Raw genomic sequence first — 12,960 nt, forward strand, 5'->3', positions numbered from 1 at the left:
TCCCAACAGCTAAGTCACTGATGTGACTGTTACCGAAGATAGGACATTTCCTGATGAAGCAGATGAACCCCACGTGAAGCAGAAGCCAACAAGACGGAGACCAGTACGGAAGATACGTCCCGTAAAATTAAGAGACTTTATTGAATTGTAATTTTGTGTTTGTAATTCTGTACATTTAATTAAGTTATTGTTAATTGTTATTGGTTTATTGTAAGTGGTTATTGTTCGGGACGAACAATACTAAGGAGGGGACAGTGTTGCGTCAGCGAGGTCACGTGACTCGTTCTCTCGAACCTTCGGGAATTGTCGGGAGATTACTAGATATAGGGTAGGCTGGTGTATTTAAGAGGGTGACAACGTGACGTGACAACAATGTGTCTGTAGGTAGTGAGTAATTGATCTGCAGTGAGAAAGTATTGTTGAAGTTAACGTTCGACATTCGCGTTTGTTTTAGCGCGAATGTTGAAATCAAGTGTATCGTGAAGTTATATTCAGAAAGAATAAACCAGTTTTATTAAGTAATGACTTGTGTCGCTAAAGTTTCGTCGGAACGAAGTTACGGAAAGTTAATTAACAAACGGAGACGTAACAATACGAAGATATAATCGGTAGTTTAAAAAAAAAGGTTATCCAAACATTAATTAGTTATATGAGAAAAGTAAAACGGAAAACTGTAAGCTTACCATCCTCATTTATGTGTTAAGAAACTGGCTTAGAATGAAGAAGAGTGGTAAAAAAACAAAAACAATGTTGTTAGGCCTAACACGGATTAGGCGTGGTAACAAGAGAGTATTTCTTTATTTAACAACTGCGTCATGAACAATCGTCAAATGACAACCACACGCGAATAGTTCTGTTCACTTTGGGCGGAATGCCAATTATTAGAAAGAAAGAATGAAGGTGTAACCTCTTGTATATCCTGTGTGTAAGATTTAGGTCATATTTATACAAAAAGTAATATTTACGTATCATGCTGTCAAAACTGCAGTGGGTAACGTGTTAAACACTGTTTAAGTTTATTAACTAAACTGCTAAATAAAAACCACATCCATTGTTCGATTGGAGTTCAACCAAATATCATCATAACAGTAAAAGTTTTCTTAGTTTTCAATTGAGTTGCCGCAGAGCTCTCTCTAGTGGTGTTAAACCGCAGAACAAATATTTATGAAACAAGCCGTAAGAATAAATTAATGACAAATTTCAAACAGGTTTATATGAAACTACTTAAAAAATCGCTGTTGTCATAGAGGTAATTTCAAACATTTTTCAGTGAAATAATTTCTAACTTTTTTCTTTTCCTCTTAGTCGGGGAGTCCATAGGGCAATTAAGACCCCCCCCAAAAAAAAATCCTTTATTAAAGACATTCAATTAGGCTATACATTAATATGGTTTTATTTAGCTTCACAAAACAAACAAAAACGTCAACAGAGGAAAAAAAGATCTTTTACAATACAGCAAGTTCAGTTTTACAGCTGTTTTACTGAAATTACAAGCAATATAACAAAATTGTATGTTTCTCATGGGATGTCCATAGTTTAGTTCTTTAATGACCTATTGAACCTGGTGCAGAGACTAACTTCATTTACCAAACGAACTTACTCTACACTGAAACCATACGTGGTGTGTAGTGAGTACCGGTACTCAAATTTGAGTTCAGATTAAGGTGAACCGTGATATAAGTGAGACGGTTACAGTTGAGGGAATCATACTTATAACGATAACTTCAATTATGTGTAAGATGCGTAAACTTAACTAGCACTAAACATACCCATTTGACAAAACAAACAAAGCAGTTGAAATTTCCAATGTGTTATTTTACGGGCTGCCTTCACTTACTCTCTTGCAGTGAATTTCCCGTGTTTCTTCGAATATGACTGTCGCAATGTCAGCTTAAAACAACATATGCCGTTTTATTTACTGTGTTGCGTCAGCAGAGGAGACGTAACAACTGGCTAAACCTTACCATTTTGCCACAAAAATGCATTATCAAAACCACTTGTTTGCCTTACACTCACTTTTATAACAAGACGAATAATCCGTCCTAAGTGTTTGGGTATAAAACCCAGGGGGGAGGGGTATTCTTGCACAATGCCCTTTCTACAACACTTTGTTTTATCAAAAGTAAAAGTTCGATATCTTTCGAGATTAAAAAAAAATACTTGCTCCACCCACTTCACTGCTGCCAGACCAGGACCAGACGTTCAATTTAAGATGGCCACACCCAATTTACCCTCCCAATTATTGAGGCATCATAGTCTTGGTTGGCAGACATGATACATACTAGTTTTAATCAAATAAGAAGGGGGAAAAAATAAAGGTGTAATACTTTATAAACTGGAGATAATAAGAAGTCCTGTTCGGCTAGATCATACATGTCTAATAAAAACAGAAGTTTTTTTATTATTTGTTTTTAAGCCAATTTTGGTTTTTAAACCTGAAGGGAAAAGCAACTACGTATTAAACACAACTTGGAGCACAAATACAACGTTTCCTATCTCACTCATAAACAACACACACTTTAATCTATCAATTATTTCATTAAAATATTTAGGTAAGTACTTTTTAATACAAACAAAGTTAAATATAAAACATATAACTTGGCATCTTCGTCAAGCGGTAGGAAGATTTTTCAAAAAGATGCAATAAAGACGTTGTTTCGCGCTTCACGATAGAGGATTCCACACTTACCGGCAATCGTTGAAACTACATAAAAACAGCACGGTGTAGTGTATAATGTTACAAAAATTCCAAGTGTATATGTTGTGCAGGAGAGAACTTGTGACTCAATGGACGCCTGTTATGTTTACAGCTTTGGAAAGAAGATATTGTGGCCACTCATTTACGATTAGTAATAACTTACGATCAAAGCAAACTACGTACTTAGGACGAAACTAAAATGCAATGCTATGGCGTGAAATAAATAATTTATTTATTTCAAGAGATTCCACAGTTTCTCCAATTAAGGTATAAAGTTTATCATATTGAATATTTCACGCCATAGCATTGCATTTTAGTTTCGTCCTAAGTACGTAGTTTGCTTTGATCGTAAGTTATTACTAATCGTAAATGAGTGGCCATAATATCTTCTTTCCAAAGCTGTAAACATAACAGGCGTCCATTGAGTCACAAGTTCTCTCATGCACAACGAAGGTCAGTGTTGTGATGAATTTGTTCCGCATGACCTCAAATCTGTTACTGCATTGGGAATTTTCTTTCAGACTTATCAGGGAGGGAGGGCTAATATGGCCCGGGGTATTCGAAAGCCGATGGGGCTGTACGTTTATAAACATGGTATGGGTGTATTAGCCACCATGTTCTGTAAGCATGTCTAGGATGGTTCTGTTTTAAGGGTACCCAGCTTTTTTACATCAAACATTATCATCTGAAAATGAAACCCTCAAATGTGAAATAAACATTAAGTGGGAAAAGCGTTCCCTCTGCCTTATGACAAGAAAACTTACTATATGCGTATGTACAACTAATTCTAACGTTAGCGATAGACTTGGAGAAACCAAGTGAAATCAAATTTTTGTCGCACACAAAAAATTAAATACTTGATGGGATTTAACATGGAGATTGTACTTATTAAAACAACGAGATATAATTTATTCACAGGCACTTATTAATCATAGTAATAATAATAAACAATGACACTAAATAATCAGTTATTTAGCTTAACGCCATTATAATCTAGTCGACTGATTCCTACACTATATTAGAGATACCTGAACGCTAACATTCTCCTTTGCTTTCACTCATTAGTTCTTAGAACACAAAGCAACATCGAGTCGAAAGTACCCCCCCCCCCCGTTTCTAACCTGTACTTTTTGGGATTCCAATAAATTATTTATCAAACGAAAAGGGGCAGAATTGCACCATATGACATTAATAACATGTTTTTCAAAACTAAGGGAATATAAAACATTAACCTTTCTAACTACCAGCTATTAATGGTATTATAGAGAACAACAACAACAACAACAACAAAAAAAAAGAGTACAAATATATCCATTCTAAAAATAACAGCTCCAAACTTTACTTGTACAGAACTCGCGTTTCTTTGTACTACAGTTTTATAGACACAAATTTCCTGTTCTTTTGTGCTACGTTTCAGAGAATGATTGTATGAAGAGCACCCCCAACGGTTCGTTTTCCAAACCCCTCTACAGACACATACCACTCACAGCGGGTGGGCCAACAACTCAGGTAAACAATGCTAACAACTTACTACTGGGGTTACTCGTACTCAGAGCAAATATAAAATGTAACCATCACATGATATTTCTCATTATGATCAGCTTTTTAACTACAGCTTTTGTTGATACGCATAGTGTATCATCAATTAAACAACGAACAAAATAAAAAATAATCTCCCTACAATCCCGCTATCTCTACCCGAAATTACCCTTTTCAAACAAAACAAAACGATTCTTTTTAACTACTGATTTCTTGTAATGAAAACAAAAGAGATAGTGAGAGGCTGAAACATTTTCGATTTGTTTTAAAACTCATGTAACGAATTTATTATTATATATTTATTTTAATAGCAACGTTTGTTTAGATTAAGTTTATATTTTAAAACATGCGTAGCTTATAGTGTTAAATATGTATTGCGAAACTCCCGCTTATTCTCCAAAGTTGTAGAAGATTCTCGAGAGTAAGAATGAACAATATATATATATATATATATATATGTACGTAAGCCCTTAAATGTAGTTCAGTATTGTTACGTAATCTGAATTTTCTAGAATGCCTCCACACGGCTTTAAATATAACCAACGCGATGCGCCAAAAAGAGAGTATCTACTATTAGTTCGCTATAATCAGGGTGATATAAAACTTCGGAAGCTGTAACTGTGATTGTTATAACGCTTACCAATCGAAACTTCAGATATTTGACCAGGAGCATTTACAAAGTTCGAAGTCATTTAACTTCAGTGGATTCTCATCTGTCATTAGTATTTTACGAAAACATTACATAAAGTCATGGTGGAAAACTGTGTGTGTGGCTGGTAAATAACGAAGGACAAAGCTAGCTAGTTCCCTGTGAAGTAAATTATACCTACGTCAACTCGTAATTAACTCGCTCATCGTGAGCCCTCAATAAGATATCGAAGAAGTTCCAGACTAGAAAGAAGACTTTATATTGCTTGTAAGTTTGTGAAACTTTTGTTTATAAATCATTGTTTGTAATAACTGTTTGTAATAACTATTTGTAATAACTGTTATTGTAAATTGTATTGTTGTTTGTATATTAAAATATATTTGTGTTAAAAAAGAAAACTGTATCAATCTTGTTGGCAAATATTATAAATTAGAGATATATCGGCATATATTTAAATACTAAATCCAAAGTACATTTTAACTACTAAGTTTAAATTATCAGTAAACTCAATTTCAGACCATTTGAAATTCTAATACGTAACACTCAATATATATTTGGCCTGCTATAAACAAATTTTATATTGTTTCACTTACAGATTTAGTTTGTGTATCACTAATAATAATAAAAACAAATTTAAAAGAAGATGTCTACTTGGGTTGAAAAGTAGCATCTAGTCCATGGTTTAAAATATTAAGCATGAATCAGAATAATGGAGTTAAGCTGAAGCTATGCCTTGTTTTGTGACTGTAACACCCATACTTACCAAACTTCTTTATTCTAATACATTAAAAAAGTGAATGTTGCAAACCATTTCCTTAGAAAACATCATAAAGTCGATCTCATTAACTTACAGGTGGCGCTGCTAGTCCAACTCCAATGGTGTTAACCTTCTTCAGCATATCAGTCTTTTTTCCGTTTCCACGGACATTTTCTTACAATATAGTTTTGTAAATTTACCGATAGCTGAGTTGCAAATTGATATAAATCTAAAACTCCAAACCTCTCCATGAAGTAAACACACTTCTTGAGAAAGTCCCAAGGTCATGAGAATGAAACCGTGCCTATAGCCCCAAACAATTTTGTTTTCCGTTATTACTGATAACTAAACCCAATTACGATTATTCAGGTCACAGAAGTCGACGCTGTCTGTCCTTGGTGTTTATTGGTTACCAACCCCGTTAAATAAAAACTATGCACATCTGGAAACTAAAGTTCAAAGTCTAGTAATTTACGTAAAATGCATAACCTTGTGCTAGTTTTGGAATTTATTAAACTATTCAATAAACATCGAAAGTTTTTGAAAGTGTTAGATGGTTGCTGACAAGTTATCTTTCTGTGAAGCCTTTACAATCAAGTTTTCTTTGGTCATTACTCATTAGACCGCGACAAATCTGTAAAACGTTTTGGCAATTAGCGACAGCAATTTCAACGAAACAGTACCTTCCATTCATCAGTCTAACACCTTGCAAGTTACAGTATTCTTTTACATCTCTCTTTGGATGAGCATGATTATTGCACGTATTTGAGACACGCACCACAAAACCAGTGACAAAAAAATCTAAAGAGCCTTAACAAATTGCCGCAAGGCTCACCTTTTAATAATAGGGACACGTAACTATCCCATAATCTAAAAATTCATTTGAGATTGATCACTGAACAATTTTGAAACAATTTGTGAAAATGACGTTTTTTTAAGGCGTTAGCATGTCACCTGTATAATAATATTAAACAACTTGAAATTATCACACAACTTCGACGTTACAGTTCCTAATTGTACTGAGCTCTCACGCCCAGTTATAAATTTTATTTTCCTATTACAAGTACATAATATTATTTGAAAAAATAGTTGGCTGATAACGTGAAAAGGCTTGCTTAGATTCTCACACAATATAGGTTACACGAACAAACAGTCAATATGAAAGAACGTGAAGTCCAAATTTCACACGTTAAAATAGTAAGACTTAGCTGAAATCAGTTCTTGCCTTGAAACATAAAACTGCAATGTTTAACTTATAATTACAAAACTTTATTTTTGGTTATATTGTGCGCTGCATTCTATTATAATTACTTAATTACTCTGAAAATGATTAAAGTTATCTTGGTCAAACAGTCGGGAACTGTTTATAATTCCGAATTTATTAAACTTTCCAGAAATTAGTTCAAAAGAAGCACGAGGTCAGTGCTCAAAGTCTGTAAAACGAACAAAATTGTACAGGCGTTTAAATAAGATGACAGACAGTCCACATAATTAGAAGGATAACTATTCCTTACTGGAAACCAACACAAATATTACTATTAGTGTTACACTTAAGCCAGGGCGAAACTCGCATCTTTACAATAACTTCGATAAATCACGTTAACAATACCGGTTGTCACAATAAAACTTGAGTAATGAAAAAATATAAAATATCTAAAAATTAAGGAAGAAAAACAATACAAAAAAATCGTCACGAACGTTATTATCTGTACGAAGCTTGAAATCGAATTAATTTTATAAAAAAATCACCTTTTACAATTTACGATCAACAGATTATCAACAAATACCCGTAAGAAATTTCTAATCTGCTCCCCGTATAGCAAGTCATATAATCTAAAATAAAATTAAGAAAACATTTTATAGGTGTATATTTTTAATGCCCATCATATAATTGCAGACCTACAATGTTTATTTTTGTGTATCAACTGGGTCGTTTGTACTATTATATATATCATGCACGTATGCAGGGGGAGTTAGAGGAGGTTTCGCCAAACCCCACATTTTTGTGATGTAAAAAAATATGTTTATAGAGTTATAGCGCAATTGCTTATGGTATTTAACGTTTTCTACATCGTCCACATTCTTCTCATGAAGTATTAGCATTTTTTGGCTTGAAATAGTCACATGCAATGGCTTCTGTCGACACTTTGTAATTGGAAGCCGTATTGCTAATGTCAGGTTTCGTTGGCTGGATTCTTTACAATTAGGTGTTGGTGCCTTGTTGGTGATAAATTTCAACAATAAACAAACAGCAGCACTGTCTATTTGTTTTAAAATAATATATTAAACAAATCCAAACGTATATACAAATGTTCGATACACTGTTGGTTATGACAGTTGTGTCCAGATCTTTAAATAATTGTCTCTTTTTCGTCAAAGTCCACACAGTTTGATTCAATTACCCGAGGTGAACACAAACCGAAGAAAGACCGAGTGCTCTAGCTTTAATACATAATTATGACAATCCTATCAACACTGAAACTGTATGCAAGTTATTTATGGAGAATCACTCCAAAAGAATGGAGAATACTAACATGTTATTTCAGTAGTGCATACATGTATGTATATGATAGTCAATGATTGAAATAGTTAATATACTATTGTTGTACAGAGTTGTTTAAATTAGTAATATAATCTAACAATTAATAACTACTCTGCATGTAGATAGTACAGGACTTTATTATATTAAACATACATATTTATGGAAACTTAAATCTAGCTCCCCTTGCAATGTTATAGTAGAATGAAGATTCGACTTTCCATTGGATGTTTGTGGATTTTATGTGAACAGTGAACAGCCATACGATTGTTTAAGCTACATGTCACCCAAAATTGCGGATCCTGTTTCATGCACCGCGTTCAAATAGAAAATAATATATATTTTTGGATGTAGTTTTTAATGCTGGTTTCAGAAATATAAATTAAAATTTGGAGAAATGAAAAGAAATATTTTTTATTTTGCTAGGTTAGGTCAGTTTATGTGAGGTTAGATAAAGTTAGACGAATTAGTAAATAATTACATGAATATTTAAATAAAAAAAGAAAATATTTTCCCATTTCTTCCACTTCAACAATTTGAAAGTACTTGGAATGTGGTTAAGAGACGTAACAAATTCGTTTGGCGTCATATGCACGAAAATTATCTCTTCAAGTAAATATTTAAGAATATTTCTGAATTCTCATATTGAATTTGTTACATTGTAACTAGATACTTTGTATTGTCTTGATGTTCTGTAAGTCATTTAAAGACATAGATATACATGTAATGCTAAAAGTACTTCCTTTGTTTTGTACGCAAAATAAAAAATACATATATTTCTTTCATTTCTCCAAATTTTAATTTATATTTCCGAAATCAGCATGAAAAACTACATTCAAAAATATATATTTCTTTTATATTTCAACGCGGTGCACGAAGCAGAATAGATCCAAAACTGGTTCCAGATTTAATCTCATAGCACCTATTATTTACAAGTTTTCTGGGGGCCATGCCCACAGACCCCCCGTAGCAACAACATCCTTTGCATGCTGATTGTACTTCACATAATATGTGTTGGCTTTCGATTTCACAAATTAGAACCACCCTTTGAAACATTTTGCGCACGGGTCTGTATATGATTATACTCAGTATCAAACTATCATACAAATCTGAATTTATCGGAAGGGGTGGAAGCTAGGACACTGGATACGTTATGGCCAACATCTCCCATTTCTTTTGTTTGTGAACTGAAAAAGGGAACCAAAAACTCCAAAACAGCCGTTTCCAGTAGTAAACAAATAATACTAAACTGGTTTTCGTAAATTTTATGTAATAAACACAAAGTAATAACCTTCCAAAACTATACTGTTAATAAGTGCCATTTAACTTTAATATCTTTCGACAAGACACCAGAAAGTTCTAACTTCTAGAGCCTACGCGCGCCTGCTGTACCTCTAGTCACATTCCTTTATAGGTGCTTGCAGTTCAAATCAACATCAAAAGTAAAAGGAGACCACGTTTAACTAGGTCAACATGGCAATGTTCCATGGTTTCAGCTTTCATAATATGTGTTGATACCATTAATGTATAGGCAGCTTTAATTTATGCACGAAGTTGAAAAAACAATCTTGCATAACCTGATTGGTGAATGTGTAACATTGAAATTTACAGTACTATTCAAATAAAAACCCTAGATGTATTAAAGTTGTGTAGCAAGAACGTCACTAGTGCGTGTGTGTGGCAAACACAGATTTACAAAATAGTGTTAAAAATCACACACTGGCTAATATTATCATACTGTAGACCTCATTTCCAATTAGCAAATTATACAAACTAAAATAATACCAATAAGGAATAAATGAGAAAAAAAATGTGCAGAATGAATTAAAGATCTATCCTATCTCTAAATTCTAGTTCTAGCATCAATAGATTGTGGCAGGCTTTACAGAAAATTACTTCTGTTGTGTTTTCTTACTACGTTTTCTAATTCGTATTGTACACTATAATCTCAGATAGTACCAATAGTAGTACTACTAGTAGCAGTACCATCCGAGTATATAATTGTTTAATCTTCCAAGTTAAACTCAAGTTTAGGCTTAGTAATACTAATAGTAATACTAGTACACTGTAAATGATCAGTAGTGAGTCAACTCTAGTACTAATTATGTTAAACGATTAATTATTTCAACTTATGATTTTTACTGTCTAAACCAAGCAAATAAATAGAAGAAATATAAAACATCCTCATACCTTATACTATAGGTAACTAAACCGCCGACTTCCTTACAAAAGTTCGTTGTCTTCTAGGCGTCCTAACCCTGTATTGAACAAAAAGAAGTATAACACGAGGAAGACAGATATCCCCAACACCGTCTACCTCTACGGCCTTACAGGATTAACCTAACTATGGTACTTTGAACGTCGACGAGAACGCACGGCAGTCACGTGATCGCTATGGTCGAGTCTACTGTGTTTCTTTGGGGTATACCTATGCTGTTATAGCTTTCAAACCTTTGTTTCCATGTGTACTATTTCAAAGCTAGATACAAATTGATAATTAGTTTAGTTTTTACAACATAAGCTAACTATTTTTTATGTGTTATAGCGTTTACTCCGTTTGTATAAATAGTTGCTTTAACCACGGCTAAAATTCAGATATATAAGAGAAAATAAATTTATTTGCTACGGTTCACTGAGTTAGCATACCATCATCAGGCAAACTGATTAGAATAAAACGTTACCATAGATATACAACAAAACTGACTACTGGCAGTGAATAGCAGAAAAGACTCCATCTTACAATTTTGTTTTAATAGAAAACCTATCAAAGATACCTGCCGCCGTCCCTAATTATGAACTACTGATTAGAAGGATGGTAGCCAGTCAGCAGCACCATACCACCCACCATCCTGCCTTAAGAGATTGACTAGCACTCCTAAAGCCCACAGCTTAAAGTGCTAATATTAATTGGTATCACAACGATTCGAACCTGGCTTGCTAAAAATAGATAAATAAATTCGCGCTCCGCACTTTGAGGCCGTGGTGGAGATGGTCAAATATCACTATTCGACCAGACAAGAACAGCTTAAGAGTTGACGGTGGGTACTCCTGACTAGCTGCTTTTTCTCTCATCTATCAGTTCAATATTAGATACGGCTAACGCAGATATCTCTTTACTATCTTTGTGCGAATATAAAAACAAATAAAAAATAAGCAAAATAATTTGATCTTTATCACACACACAATTTGATAAACTCAAAAAGTCTCTTGAAAAGCTCTCAGAGGGACAAGAAATCATTAACTTAATTTATCTCTAAAAACTGTAATATTTGACCAATCGATTAAAATTAAAGTTGGTAAAAGAGTAGCCCAAGAGTTGGCGGTGGGTAATGGTGACTAGATGCCTTCACTGTAATCTTTCACTGGTAAATTAGGGACGGCTATCACAGATAGCCCTCGTGTAGCTTTGCGCGAAATTCAAAACAAACCATTTTTTCAAACCCTTAAGTATAATCTATGTATGATTGACGTTTGTTATCTTAAAAAAACATAAATTTAAAGATCTGATCTGTACTCTTGAGAATAAAAAATACTGAAGTCAAAGAACATGCTCATTCTAACATCTGTATGGATGAAATATTATATTCCATAGTATGTTATGAGGTTTGAATTTTTTTTTCACCCATATGCAGAGAATACCACAATTAGTAAGGAGCAGTTTATACGACTTATATGTAGTTACCTTGAATACAATATCTAAATTAAATATTTCATATAAAGATGACTATTTAAAGTGTATGATAACGTTTATAGTTGTGCTCCCGATCTATCAGATGTTAGTCCATCTCATATCCAACGATCAAAGTTTATGTTCTATTATTTCTTGACATTTTCGTAATTGAAGATGTAGTGGCAGTTCTCTCATCTTCTGGCTAAGAGCTGATTTTCATAAATGATTAAGAAGAAAATTACCAAACAGCTAAGTCTACAAGTCCAGTTAAAACGCATCATGTTGAAAACGGTGTCTAGGCTAAAAGGTCTTCAACTTTAAAGACAAACAACATCCATTGACTATCTCGCTGGTGGTATATAAGTTCACGTGCCCGAGTTGCAACCACTACATTGAATCAACCACTAGAAGGCTCTGCAGTCGAATAAAATAACACTAAAATGCTAAAACGTACAACACCAATAGAATTACCAACTACTGTATAAAACCTACAAAACCAATAGTATTACCAATCACTGTATAAAACCTGCAACACCAGTAGTATTACCAACCGCCGTATAAAACCTACAACACCAATAGAATTACCAACCATTGTATTAAATCTACGACACCAGTAGTATTACCAACCGCCGTATAAAACCTACAACACCAATAGAATTACCAACCATTGTATTAAACCTACGACACCAGTAGTATTACCAACTACTGTATAAAACGTACAACACTAGTAGAATTACCAACCACTGTATAAAACCTGCAACACCAGTAGTATTACCAACCGCCGTATAAAACCTACAACATCAGTAGTATTACCAACCGCCGTATAAAACCTACAACACCAGTAGTATTACCAACCGCCGTATAAAACCTACAACACCAGTAGTATTACCAATCACTGTATAAAACCTACAACACCAGTAGTATTACTGGTACTAGTATTACTATTAACACCAATAGTATTACCATCCGCCGTATAAAACCTACAACACCAGTAGTATTCCCAATCACTATATAAAACCTACAACACCAGTAGTATTATCAACCACTGTATAAAACCTACAACACCAGTAGTATTGTTTGTTTTGTTTTTAATTATGCACAAAGCTAC

At 33.8% G+C, this 12,960-nt stretch overlaps 1 protein-coding gene across 1 annotated transcript in view; it reads right to left on the bottom strand.

The window, feature by feature from the left end:
• The window catches only part of LOC106460166 (dystroglycan-like), a 50,440-nt gene extending 39,915 nt beyond the window's left edge, over nucleotides 1-10,525 (bottom strand). The window contains exon 1 of the mRNA XM_013919852.2: nucleotides 10,373-10,525. The gene's annotated coding sequence lies outside the window, so the exon portion shown is untranslated. The remainder of the gene's footprint in view (nucleotides 1-10,372) is intronic.
• Between the last annotated feature and the right edge of the window lie 2,435 nt (nucleotides 10,526-12,960).

This window comes from Limulus polyphemus, unplaced genomic scaffold (assembly GCF_000517525.1).
Source record: "Limulus polyphemus unplaced genomic scaffold, Limulus_polyphemus-2.1.2 Scaffold721, whole genome shotgun sequence".
Lineage (NCBI taxonomy): Eukaryota > Metazoa > Arthropoda > Merostomata > Xiphosura > Limulidae > Limulus > Limulus polyphemus.